Below are 12,849 nucleotides of genomic sequence, written 5' to 3' on the forward strand. Positions count from 1 at the left end.
GAGCCTTATGTCAGTCCATCTCTCCTTCTAGGGAAAGTGGGAAATATATATAATCATCAAAGTTCTACCCACAGAAGAATTTCCTGTTCTTTATTATCCTTGAAGGCTACAAGGCTCTAATACCATAGTAACCCATGATATATTGTGCACAGTTACCTGTAAATAAGGTAATTTCTTCCTTCTTAGTTAACTAGTCATAAGGTACTTCCCCCATATCTGGGTGCATATTGAAGAGTGGCAAAAAAAAAAAAAAAGGAATGCAGAGAGGGATTCTGAGTCACCACCTTCTGAAACCAACCTGCCCCTTCAGGACCTACCCACTGAGGCCTGGTCTTACACCTACCCTTTCCCACTGATGCTGACTCCTGAAAATGTCTTACTTCATGGCAAATTAGAGAACACAGCACCCAGACATGATTGGCTGTTCAGAACTCATGATCACCTGGTCTCCCAAGATCAGATGTTCAGTATCAAGTGTAGCCTAATATCAAGCCTGAAACTGTTACTTAAAGGATAACTGTCACTTATTGGAAGTCTAATTGCCTTGCTCCAAAAATCCTTGGGTCGCTCTGTAGTTTTCATATTGGACTTGTCAAATGTCCTACAGAACTTCCCAAACTGACACAAAAATTTTGAGGACCATGGGATCCACCAATGGTGGATAATATAAGCCTGGTGGATCCAGCCTATTTATCTGGAGCCCCTGAAGTTACATCCTTATGTGTCTTGAGTACCATCCAAAGCTGGCCTCCATGTTCATGAAAGAAATTCTACTTGCTTGCTCTTTCTCTCTCTCTCTCTTTATAACATCTTTGTCATATTTAGTATGAAGACTAGTGTGTCCTCAAAGTGTTCCCTTCTGTTCATTTCTTTGGAAGAGTTTATGTAACCATGATATTATTTCTTTCTTGAGAATTTGGAGGAATCTGGAACAATGAGATCAACAAAATAAATAAGGTAGCATTGCGTTATAACCTAGAGTGTAAACTAAACATCCACAGCTCCATACTGATATAAATAAATGATTGAACAAATAAATGGGAGAGAACAACTGAAATAATTTATGCAGATACTCCCCTTTCAAGGAAATGGAACGTAACTCCTTACCTCTTAAAACTCTTCAAGTCACATAGTGACTTTCTTCCAAAGAATGCAGTACAAAAATCAGGAAAGAAGAGTAACTTTACAGTGGAAAGGCCTGCTTTAGGTTTATTCTCTAGAGGAAACACTACCTCAGTCATATGATTAAGCTTAACATCTTCAGTGATGTTGTGTCCATAGCATGATATGCTGTGATGAGAATTGTACCTTACTTCTGTGGTCTTTGTCCCCAAAGCCCGTATCCCCATATAATCATGAGACAACTTGAAACAAATTCCAACTGAGGGATGGTCTACAAAATACTTGACAAGGACTCCTGAAAACTGTCAAGGAAAATCTAAGAAATTGTCGCAGTCTAGAGAATCCTACTGCGACATCCTGGGTGGGATTCTGGGACAAAAACAAGCAAACAAACACTAAGGAAATAAGAATAAAATGGACTTTACTTAATAATATACTGTACTCTCTTTGCAACTTTTCTATAAATCTAAAACTAGTTTAAAATGAAAAGTTTATTTTATTATTTTTTTAACTTTTTTTTAACATTTATTCATTTTTGAGACAGAGAGAGACAGAGCATGAACGGGGGAAGGTCAGAGAGAGAGGGAGACACAGAATCTGAAACAGGCTCCAGGCTCTGAGCTGTCAGCACAGAGCCTGATGCGGGGCTCGAACTCACAGACTGCGAGATCATGACCTGAGCCGAAGTCAGACGCCCAACCGACTGGGCCACCCAGGCGCCCCGAAAAGTTTATTTTAAAAACGACTACAGTAGGTGGCAATTAAGCCATAAATGTTATAAGCATTGTTTTATTTGGGGGGGGGGGCTTGAAATTTATTTTATTTTATTTTTAATTAAATATAATTTATTGTCAATATGCATAGCTCATGTAAAATACATACATAAATTAGTATATTGCTACCAATATTTGAGTAAACCCCTTATCATTTGGTAATTACATAGATGAGAATTTCTTTTAGTTAAAAGCACCTGCGTGGTTAAGACAAGACGGTTGAGATCATAAGGCTTTGAATGGTACTAGAATGTAGTAATGGTACTCTTAATGGCAGATGTTTCAGCAAGAAATAAGAAAATTAACATGAATAGGTTACTTAAAGTTAAAGGAGCATTTCAACCTCACATGGCATTAGGGAAGTGCAAATTGAAACAGCGGTGAGATACCACCACACGCCTATCAGAGGGGCCAAAATCCAAATCACTGACAACACCAAATGCTGGTGAGGATGTGGAGAGACCAAAACTGTCACTCGCTGCTGGTGGGAACGCAAAGTGATACAGCTACCGCGGAAAGCAGCAGTTTGGCAGTTTCTTACACAGCTAAATATACTCTTACCATACGATCCAGCAATCGCTTTCTTTGGTATTAACGCAAACGAGTTAAAAGTTAACGTCCACACAAAAACCTGCACACTGATGTTTATGGCAGCTTTATCTATAATTGCCAAAACTTGGAAGCACCAAGATGTCCTTCAGTAGGTAAATGGGTCGGTAAACTGTGGTGCACCCAGACAATGGAATAGTATGCAGCACTAAAAAGTAGTGAGCGATCAAGCCACAAAAGACATGAAGGAACCTTAAATAATATGACTGAGTGAAAGAAGCCAGTCTGAGAAGGCTAAATACTGGATGATTCCAACTATATGACATCCTGGAAAGGACAAAACTATGAAATCAACAGAAAAGATCGGTGGTTCCCATGGCTTAGTAGGGAGAGAGGGATGAAGAGGTAAAGCGCAGAGGATTTTTAGGACAGGGGAACTACTTTGTATGATACTATAATGGTGAATACATGTCATTACATATTTGTCAAAACCTATAGAATGTACAAGAGCGAACCCTAATGTAAACAATGCATCTTGGTTGATAACGATGTGTCAATGAAGGTTCATGGATTAGAATAAATGTTCCACCCTGGTGTGGGTTGTTTAAAATAGGAGAGGCTAGGGGTGCCTGGGTGGCTCAGGCGGTTGAGCGTCCGACTTCGGCTCAGGTCATGATCTCAATTTGTGGGTTTGAACCCCATGACAGGCTCTGTGCTGACAGCTCAGAGCCTGGAGCCTGCTTCAGATTCTATGTCTCCCTTTCTCTCTCTGCCCCTCCCCTGCTCACATTCTGTCTATCTCTGTCTCTCAAGAATGAATAAATGTTTTTTAAAAAGTTTTTTGGGGCGCCTGGGTGGCGCAGTCGGTTAAGCGTCCGACTTCAGCCAGGTCACGATCTCGCGGTCCGTGAGTTCGAGCCCCGCGTCGGGCTCTGGGCTGATGGCTCAGAGCCTGGAGCCTGTTTCCAATTCTGTGTCTCCCTCTCTCTCTGCCCTTCCCCCGTTCATGCTGTGTCTCTCTCTGTCCCAAAAATAAATAAACGTTGAAAAAAAAATTTAAAAAAAAAAAGTTTTTTAATAATAAAAATAAAATAAAATAAAATAAAATAAAATAAAATAATAAGAGCTGTATATGCATTGAGGTAGGAGGTATATGGTAAGTCTGTACTGTCCAGTCCATTTTGATGTGAATCTAAAACTGCTTTAAAAAATAAAGTCTATTAAAAAATTAAACGAGCACTTAAAACGAGATGAATAATTCTAAATATATCTAAACAAATAATCTCCTTTTTACTTAAAAATTAATTTATGGGCTTAGTGGAGATATTTCCTTACACATGGATATTGAGACTGTATTTTACTAATCCAATGAAGAGTGAAAAATTCATCTAAATCTGTGTAAATTTTTAAAATTTAATTAAATGACTGTCCTTAGGTCTCTGTTATAACAAAATAAGAAGTTAATAATGTAGTATTTTCACTAATTCTGAATTCACAATACAGTTTTGCCTTAATGCTTTCTTTTCGTTGATATAACTAACTCAAATAATGGTAATGGAAAATTAAGTAAAAGTCATCTCAAAGTATAATTCTGGAGCTCTGTCTAAAACTTTTTTAAAGTTAAAAAAAACAAATTGGAAGAATTCGAGAGTGAAGTCTTCTGCACCTGGTTTTTGTTTTTTTGTTTTTGTTTTTGTTTGTTTGTTTGTTTTACGGGAAGATGTTTTAGTTACACATTCAATTTCTTTAATTTGATGTGGGATACCGAGACTTTTACTTCTTCTTGTGTTCATAAATTGTGTCTTTTCACAATTTGTCCCTTTTCATCAAGTTTCAAACTTAGTAGCATACATTTGTTTATGATATCCTCTGACTATCTTTTTGATGCGTTGTACCAACGTACCTGGGATTTGTTTTAACGGAGTATGATAAAGCAAGCAGACCTGAAAATAACTACGCTGAAGAAAGAAGATTTAGTCACTCCCTAGAAGCAGAAGGCATAGCACACCATGAAGGGCTATATGAGGAAGCATCAAGGTCAAGGAAGCAGAGGGAGGGAGTGGAAGATACAGATAAGAGCCTCTGTTGTGGTTTTCACAGGAAGGAATGGGTGAAGCAGGTGTGGGCTTGACCAGTTTGACTGATTTCCGTGAGCTCCAGGGTGGAGGGGCTGCCCCCAGTTGTCTGATGCCCGGCCCTGGGGTGACTAAGGCAGCGGGATAATGATGTGACATGTGAGAGCTCAGTAAGAAGGTGTTGAGGGGTATGGGCATCGGACTGATTTGCATATGCAAGGTGAATTTGCGGGACAATCCTTTACCATCTCTAGGAATTGGCTGGCCCTGGGACGGGGTCAACAAGGCCTCAGATGTGAAAATATCAGAAAATAAAATGGCGTGATTAATACATGATGTCTGCTACTGTAGTGATAACGTTTTTTTTTTTTATATATATTCCTAATATTGGTATTCATGCCATCTCTTTTTCTTTTCTTGATTATTCTTGCTAAGAAGTTATCAATTGTATTACTCTTCTCAAAGAACCAACTTTTATCTGTGCACTAAGACATCCCTAACTTTCTATAGCATAAAGTAATGGTTGAGTTCAAATTCTAGCCCCATGAGGAATATGATCATTTCTACTGGAATACCACTGTGTGAAGGGCATTGCTGTGGTTACCATAGAGGCCTTGCAAACATAACAGTCTCGTCCTCCTTTCCTTTCAGACAAACAGAACTTCAGGAAATCCATGCCTAGAACAGTATATTCAAAGCGTAGTTCTTGGAGTACCTGCATCAAAATCATCTAGGGAGCCTATTAAAAATCCCAATTCGGGGCGCCTGGGTGGCGCAGTCGGTTGAGCGTCCGACTTCAGCCAGGTCACGATCTCGCGGTCCGTGAGTTCGAGCCCCGCGTTGGGCTCTGGGCTGATGGCTCAGAGCCTGGAGCCTGTTTCCGATTCTGTGTCTCCCTCTCTCTCTGCCCCTCCCCCGTTCATGCTCTGTCTCTCTCTGTCCCAAAAATAAATAAACGTTGAAAAAAAAAATAAAAAAATAAAAAAAATAAATAAATAAAAATCCCAATTCTAGGTCCTCACCCCAGGCCTACCAAATCAAATGTACAACCAATAATATGCATTTTGAATTTTTTTTTTCAACGTTTATTTATTTTTGGGACAGAGAGAGACAGAGCATGAATGGGGGAGGGGCAGAGAGAGAGGGAGACACAGAATCGGAAACAGGCTCCAGGCTCTGAGCCATCAGCCCAGAGCCTGACGCGGGGCTCGAACTCACGGACCGCGAGATCGTGACCTGGCTGAAGTCGGACGCTTAACCGACTGCGCCACCCAGGCGCCCCCAATAATATGCATTTTGAAAAATCCCTTGATGAATCTTTTGTGCAATAAAAGTTTTAAGGGCACTTGGGTAGACTCAGTCATTAAGCATCTGACTTCTGCTCAGGCCATGATCTGAGTTCTTGAGTTTGAGTCCCATATCGGGTGAGCACAAGCCCCGCTTTGGATGAGCCCCACTTCTCTCTTGTTCTCTCTCTCTCTCTCTCTCTCTCTGCCCCTTGCTCACTTGTGACCTCTCTCTCAAATAAATAAATAAAGTTTAAAAATGTTTTAGGGCCGCCTGGGTGGCTCGGTCCGTTGAGTGTCCAACTTTGGCTCTGGCCATGATCTCACAGCTCATGAGTTCAAGCCCTGCATTGGGTTCTGTACTGACAGCTTGGAGCCTGGAGCCTGCTTTAGATTCTGTGTCTCACCCTCTCTCCCTGCCCCTCCCCTGGTTGCGCTCTCACTCTCTCTCTGTCTCTCTTTCAAAAATAAAAATTTTTTTAAAATTTTAGAAACACTAAAAACATCAGAATAACGGGTCTCACAGAAAAGACATAGACGCCACTGTTTGAGTTGGCCTCATCTAAATGGGAAGTATACGACATGACCACACACAAAAATAATAATAAACCAGTGTGTGCAGAAACCCAGTTGTCAGGAACTATATCATGATTCTTCTGAATCTGTTGCCAGTCCTCTGACTTGGGCTACCTTGCCGGCTTCCACACCTCTGAAGTGTTTCTTAGGAGTATTATTTGTCAAGTTCAAGTGACTGAAGCTTTAAAAACTGTGCCCTGCAATCAGGAAGTTGAGATTGCTGGGTCTCCTTCACGTTCCCCAATCAAGAATCTCATTTCAATCCCTGGAAGCAGCTGATGATGAAGGAGCCTAACTAGACCTGAGTTGTAGTGGCTTCCATTAATTACTTAAATGGAGAGTGAGATTTCACTTGGACAAGGGCTGGCACCAAATTCTGCTGCAGCCTTTTGCAGCTGACCCATAAATCAGAGGCTAAGTCCGATAAGAATTTTAAAATTGGATGGAGTCATGCATGATTCTATCCAACAGCAATTTTTATGAAATCCCATCCCTACTTGGTAATTACTAGGCTATGACAATTAATTTCTTGCTTTGGATTAAAATCCATTCAGCGCTAGATGGATATTTTAGTCTGGCAAGATGAATTGTACTTCATTTTACCTGTGTAGGGCTATCAGCAAATGGGAAATTGTAAGCCGAACGAAAATGGTTTCTTAAAAATAGCTCCAGCACAATTAGTACCTAAACAGCCTTCAGATTTCTTTTTGAAGTAGGTTTTTACTGCCTCGTAGAGGGCTGGGGTTCGAAAATCCTTACAAAAGAACAGCTTCATCTGGCTTTCTATATTGAGAATGTATAATAGTTAATATAGACAAGCCCTGTTTTCAGAAAGCTTGAAATGCAGAAACCTAGATTTACAAACCTCATAAATAAGAGGGTAGTTACTCATTATAAAGCCCAAGCTGGCTTCCTACCCAGCTCCTTTTCCCCATAGATGCATTTACTAACCCACTTCCCCATTAACTTTTGGAATAATACATTGGGGAGGATCTTAAGGGTCCCCTTGTGTCGCCGCACTATCTCCTGCAACCCTCCTCATGCCTCAGTTCTAGGAATGACATCATAAAAATATTTATTGAGCACCAAGTAGTTACCAGGTGGCATTTTAAATGCTCTTAGGCATGAATTCATTAGATCTTCATAATAACTGTATGAAGCAGTCACCGTTATCATTTGTGTTTTACGTAGGGGAAAAGGAGGCACGAAGAGGCTTGTTAACTTTCCCAGGATCACTGTATTAGTTACCCCTGTGTAACCACCCACCCCACACCCAGTGGATTAGAACAATAACCATTTAGTTGGCTCATGATTCTGTGGATCAGCAACATAGGCGGGGTTCAGCTGCGTGGTTCTGGTCTTGGATGGGCTTTCTCCAACATCTGGACTCAGCCGCACGTCAGCCTTGACTCTTTCACACGCCTGGGGCTTCAAGTGGGATAAATGGGCTGACTCTGCTCCCCTGGGCTAGCTTTAGCCCATTCACGTGGCAGCCACATGGGACTCCAAGAGAAGATCTGGGGTTGGCCAGGCCTCTGGAGCTATGGGCTAGGGCTGGCACAACATCACAATTCTACACACAGCATGTCACAAGGCCAGCCCAGATTCAAGGGATAGAAAAATAGATTCCTCCTCTTGATGGGAATAGCTGCAAAGATACATTGCAAAGGGTGAGGCTATAGGGAGGCGTGGAGAATTGAGGCCATTTTTTTTTTTTTTTTTTTTTTTTTTTTTTTTTTTGGCCATCAATCTGTTTAGTTACATAGCTGATCAACAGGTTCAGTGAGCGTTCACACCTCGATCTTCTGACGGTACAGCCAGCACCCTGACCGCTTTGCCAAACTGCCTTCCTAACAGTGGCTTCTCGTTTTTCCGTAACTGGGCTTTACTTTTATTATTTGAATGGAGTCTCTACCTTAGTAACCTGTTACTCCAGTTCCTCCGGGGCCTGAGATCTGCCTGCCTTTGCCCTTCACTCCAATGCTTTTCTGCGTTTGAACCCTGCTGAAGTCCGTTACAATACCTACCCGAAGATGACTGTCTTCCTACCGATGGCTGTGTTCTGTGATGGCTTCACACTCCCCGCTCTGCTCAGGCTTCTTATCTCCACATATACCAAACTCCTTGCATACACTGCTCTATCATCTCCCCCCACCTCCACTATCCGGCCCAGAATCTCAGTGTACATGTTTCTTCTCCCCCAGGTCCAACCACGGCCGCCACTGAGCACCATCCATAGTCCGTCACTTTGGAAAAAGAACCATGAAGACATTCTTCTAAATGACTAGTACCAACTCTTATTTAAAAGATTATAAATCCTAAAACCTAGTATGCAAAGTTTCTGGAACACATCTGTTGCACCAAGTAGGGCCATTGTTATCTATGGATTCAACTCAATGTTTTTCTGTCCTAGGTAGAGCCAGATAGAGGACTGCAGAGTTATACAGGGCCATATCCAGCTGTAGAGGGTCATCTACCCAGTCTCTGGCCCTAATTTTTTTTTATTAAAATTTTTTTTTAAATTTGTTTTTATTTTTCGAGGGAGGGAGAGAGAAAGCACGCATAGAAGCAGGGGAGGGGCAGAGGGAGAGGAGAGAGAGAGAACCCCAAGCAGGCTCCACGCTCAGTGCAGAGCCCAACATGGGGCTCGATCTCACAACTGCAAGATTGTGACCTGAGCCGAAATCAGGAGTCAGATGCTCAACCAACTGAGCCACCCGGGTGCCCCTACCCAGTCTCTGACCCTAATCATTCCTCCCTTTACACCAACATTCTGTCTCTGAATTCTGTCCTGAACCATGTTAAGGCTAAAGATCACATGGCTGTAACTTCTGGACAAGGGACTTCACTATTTTCAACCTTGTGTGTCAGAACCAGATGTTTATCTGCATTTGGTGTATTTGCTGTTTTGCAGAGACACTTGTAGGTTTTGAAACTTTGAACAGTAAAATGTTAGAGACATTGAGTCTGAGCAGAGTCATGGTAGGTCAACCCACCTCAATTAGTAGGTGGCCTCTGACAAATTACTTCCCTGTTCAGTGCCTCAGCTTTCTCATGTGCCCACCAAGATCTTTGGATTAGATGATGGATCAAGTTTTATTTAGTTTATAATTCCCTAATTCTAAATATTTATTCAGCATTTACTATATACACTCAAGGATCAGAGTGAGCAGCAGAGGAGTTACTTGAGAACAGAACAGATGTTAGATTATCCCAGCAGGATCTGTAGAATGTTCATAAAGCCATTAGCCTCTAGGATGTCTGAGATGTAAGTGTCAAGGTGCAAAGTGCTGAGACTGGAAGATAAGAGCAGACCCAGCAGATATTCTCCCACTTCTTGTTTGTATCCTGATCAGTCATCTACGTCCCCTGAAAATGCCCAGCAGCATGGATACTATTGCAGGTGAAGTTTCTGAATACTTCCTTCCCATTGGTCAAATTCAGCTTCAGACAACAGCATTTTTTAAACCAAGGTATGTCTACAAGTCTTTCTAAGATGCAGATAGTTTTAAAGGAATCACTTGCTACCTCCTTATTTTCCATATGTGCTTTCCTAAAATTGACCTACCTAAAGGTTGGAGTGTCATGCCAGTTTTTTCATTTCAACCTTCTCTTTAAAAACTGACCTTTGGGGCGCCTGGGTGGCGCAGTCGGTTGAGCGTCCGACTTCAACCAGGTCACGATCTCGTGGTCTGTGAGTTCGAGCCCCGCGTCGGGCTCTGGGCTGATGGCTCAGAGCCTGGAGCCTGTTTCCGATTCTGTGTCTCCCTCTCTCTCTGCACCTCCCCCGTTCATGCTCTGTCTCTCTCTGTCCCAAAAATAAATAAACGTTAAAAAAATTAAAAAAAAAAAAAAAAAAACAAAACAAAAAAAACAAAAAAAACTGACCTTTAACTACTTCTCAAAAGAGAATCGTAACATTTCATCCACATATGCTGCATTGGCACGAGAGCTAAACATTTCCGGGGCATCAATCAAAGGTACAATTCCAAATATTTGTATTGAGAAGCTTCCTTAATCCAAGACCTATTAAGAGTGATGCTTCTGAAACAATCAACAAAACTAAAAGGTGACCTATGGAATGAAAGAAGATATTTGCAAGTGACATATCCAATAAAGTGTTGATATCCAAAATATATAAAGAACTCAACATGCAAAACTCAATATATAAAACTCAACATGCAAAAAAAAAAAAAATCCAATTAAAAAATGGGCAGAAGACACGAACAGACATTTCTCCAAAGAAGACCTACAGATAGCCAACAGATAGACACATGAAAAGATTCACATCATCACTTATCATCAGGGAAATGCAAGTCAAAACTACAACGCGATATCACCTCACGCCTGTCAGAACGGTTAAAACCAACAACACAAGAAACCACAGGTGTTGGCAAGGATGTGGAGAAAAAGGAACGCTCTCGCACTGTTGGTGGGAATGCGAACTGGTGCAGCCATTGCGGAGAACGGTTCAGAGGTTCCTCAAAAAGTGAAAAATAGAACTATCTTATGATCCAGCAATCACACTACTGGGTATTTACTCAAAGATTACAAAAGCACTAATTCAAAGGGATACATGCACCCCTATGTTTATAGCAGCATTATTTACAATAGCCAAGCTATAGAAGCAGCCCAAGTGTCCAACAACAGATGAACAGATAAAGAAGACGTGGAATGTATACAATGGGATATTAGCTGTAACAGAGAATGAAATCTTGCCATTTGTAATGACATGGATGGAGTTGGAGAGTATAATGCTAAGTGAAATAAGTCAGTCAAAGAAAGACAAATACGATTTCGCTCGTATGTGAAATTTAAGAAGCAAAACAAACAAGCAAAGGGAAAAAGAGAGAGAGAGAGACAAACCAAGAAACATACTGTTAACTATAGAGAACAAACTGATGGTCACCAGAGGGGAGGGGTAAAATATAGGTGGTGGAGATTAAGGAGGGCTTTTGTGATGAGCACTGAGTAATGTACACAATTATAACGTATGCAATCGCTATATTATACACCTGGACCTAACATAACACAATGGAAACTAACTGGAATTAAAATAAAAACTTTAAGAAAAAAATGATACTTCTTGTCTTCTGTATACGTCTAGTAAGGGACGACTGTGGCATTAGAAACAGGTATCTGGCCTCTGCTGAGGTGCTGTCACATATTGTAGAGTGGGGACAAGTGTCATAATGATCTCATCACTTGTATTGTCTGACTCTTAATGAAGGATGTATCAGTCTTTATGGAAACTGCCATGAAAACAAAACAAAACAAAAAACGATCCGTGAGCGTTATTGACGATGGGGACATCTGATATGTCACCTAGGTGGTAACTTAGTAAGGCTCCGTGTTTTATCCCACCTTTCTTTCTGTCTCGGACCTAGAATTCAGAAGTTAAAGGGCTGTCATAGGAATGCATAATAGCACACTTATTTGAATTGAAAAATAAGTCAGAGTATTTCAGACAGAAACTAGATCTGACTTGGCTCATTAATTTGACCATGAGAACTGACTTTGCCAATTTGGATATACGGCAGGCATTTCCCATAAACTGAATGAGCTGAATCTCCAGCTCTACAATTTTGATAAAAGATATTTAAATCACATGGTTAAGATAAAGCTATCTTACCTTTAAAATGTATTGATAAAAATATATTGAAATTAAGAATATTTTTTATTCTCCTAAACCTTTCTGAATTATGAGGCTAAATAAATTTTTTAAAGTGAAAGACAAATGCTATAATTAATGGTCATTTATAGGTTTTCATAAAGCTTTCTTGGTGCGTTTCCCAGAAATTGAGAAAGTGGTTGAATCTGATGACTAGGCAACAATTCTCCTTTTCTCCCTTTTTGAAAATCAGGAGGTTTTCGCTTTCTGTTTTTAAAAAATTGAAGGAGGACCACTAGAATTTTTCAATGATCATTAAAATAATTTTAAGCACTATTTTGGGAAGGATTTCAAAGAACTGAGTTGTTATAACAAAACTCTTTACATTCCCATTGATTTGTTGATGTGAGTAAGGTTTTTCAATGGTTACATATATAAAAATGAAAAATGAGAATATAATTGATGTTGAAACTCTCATTCTAGTACAAAGTAATATTCATTCATGTGAACATAGCTTCATCTGTCTCATTGAGAGCAACGTTTCCATTAGTAGCTTGCTTTTATGTTCAATAATTACTTACTTAATATGTAACACCTTTATACGGTTTTGATTAATTATGTTACTCATAATTGTAATAGTAACAATTCATAAGGAAATTCCTAAACTTGAGGACCTCTATGGCCACAGAATATAAATAAATAAATAAAATTTCATTTTATAAACTTCTTTTTTGGCAGAGAAGTACATTAGGGCAAACAATAAAAGATGTTTGAGCATAAAACACTTCCTATTAAGATATGATTTATGGTAGATGTGAGACAGAAATACAAATTCAAGAAGACAATGTAAATATTGT

The sequence above is a fragment of the Leopardus geoffroyi genome, chromosome A3 (assembly GCF_018350155.1).
Source record: "Leopardus geoffroyi isolate Oge1 chromosome A3, O.geoffroyi_Oge1_pat1.0, whole genome shotgun sequence".
NCBI lineage: Eukaryota > Metazoa > Chordata > Mammalia > Carnivora > Felidae > Leopardus > Leopardus geoffroyi.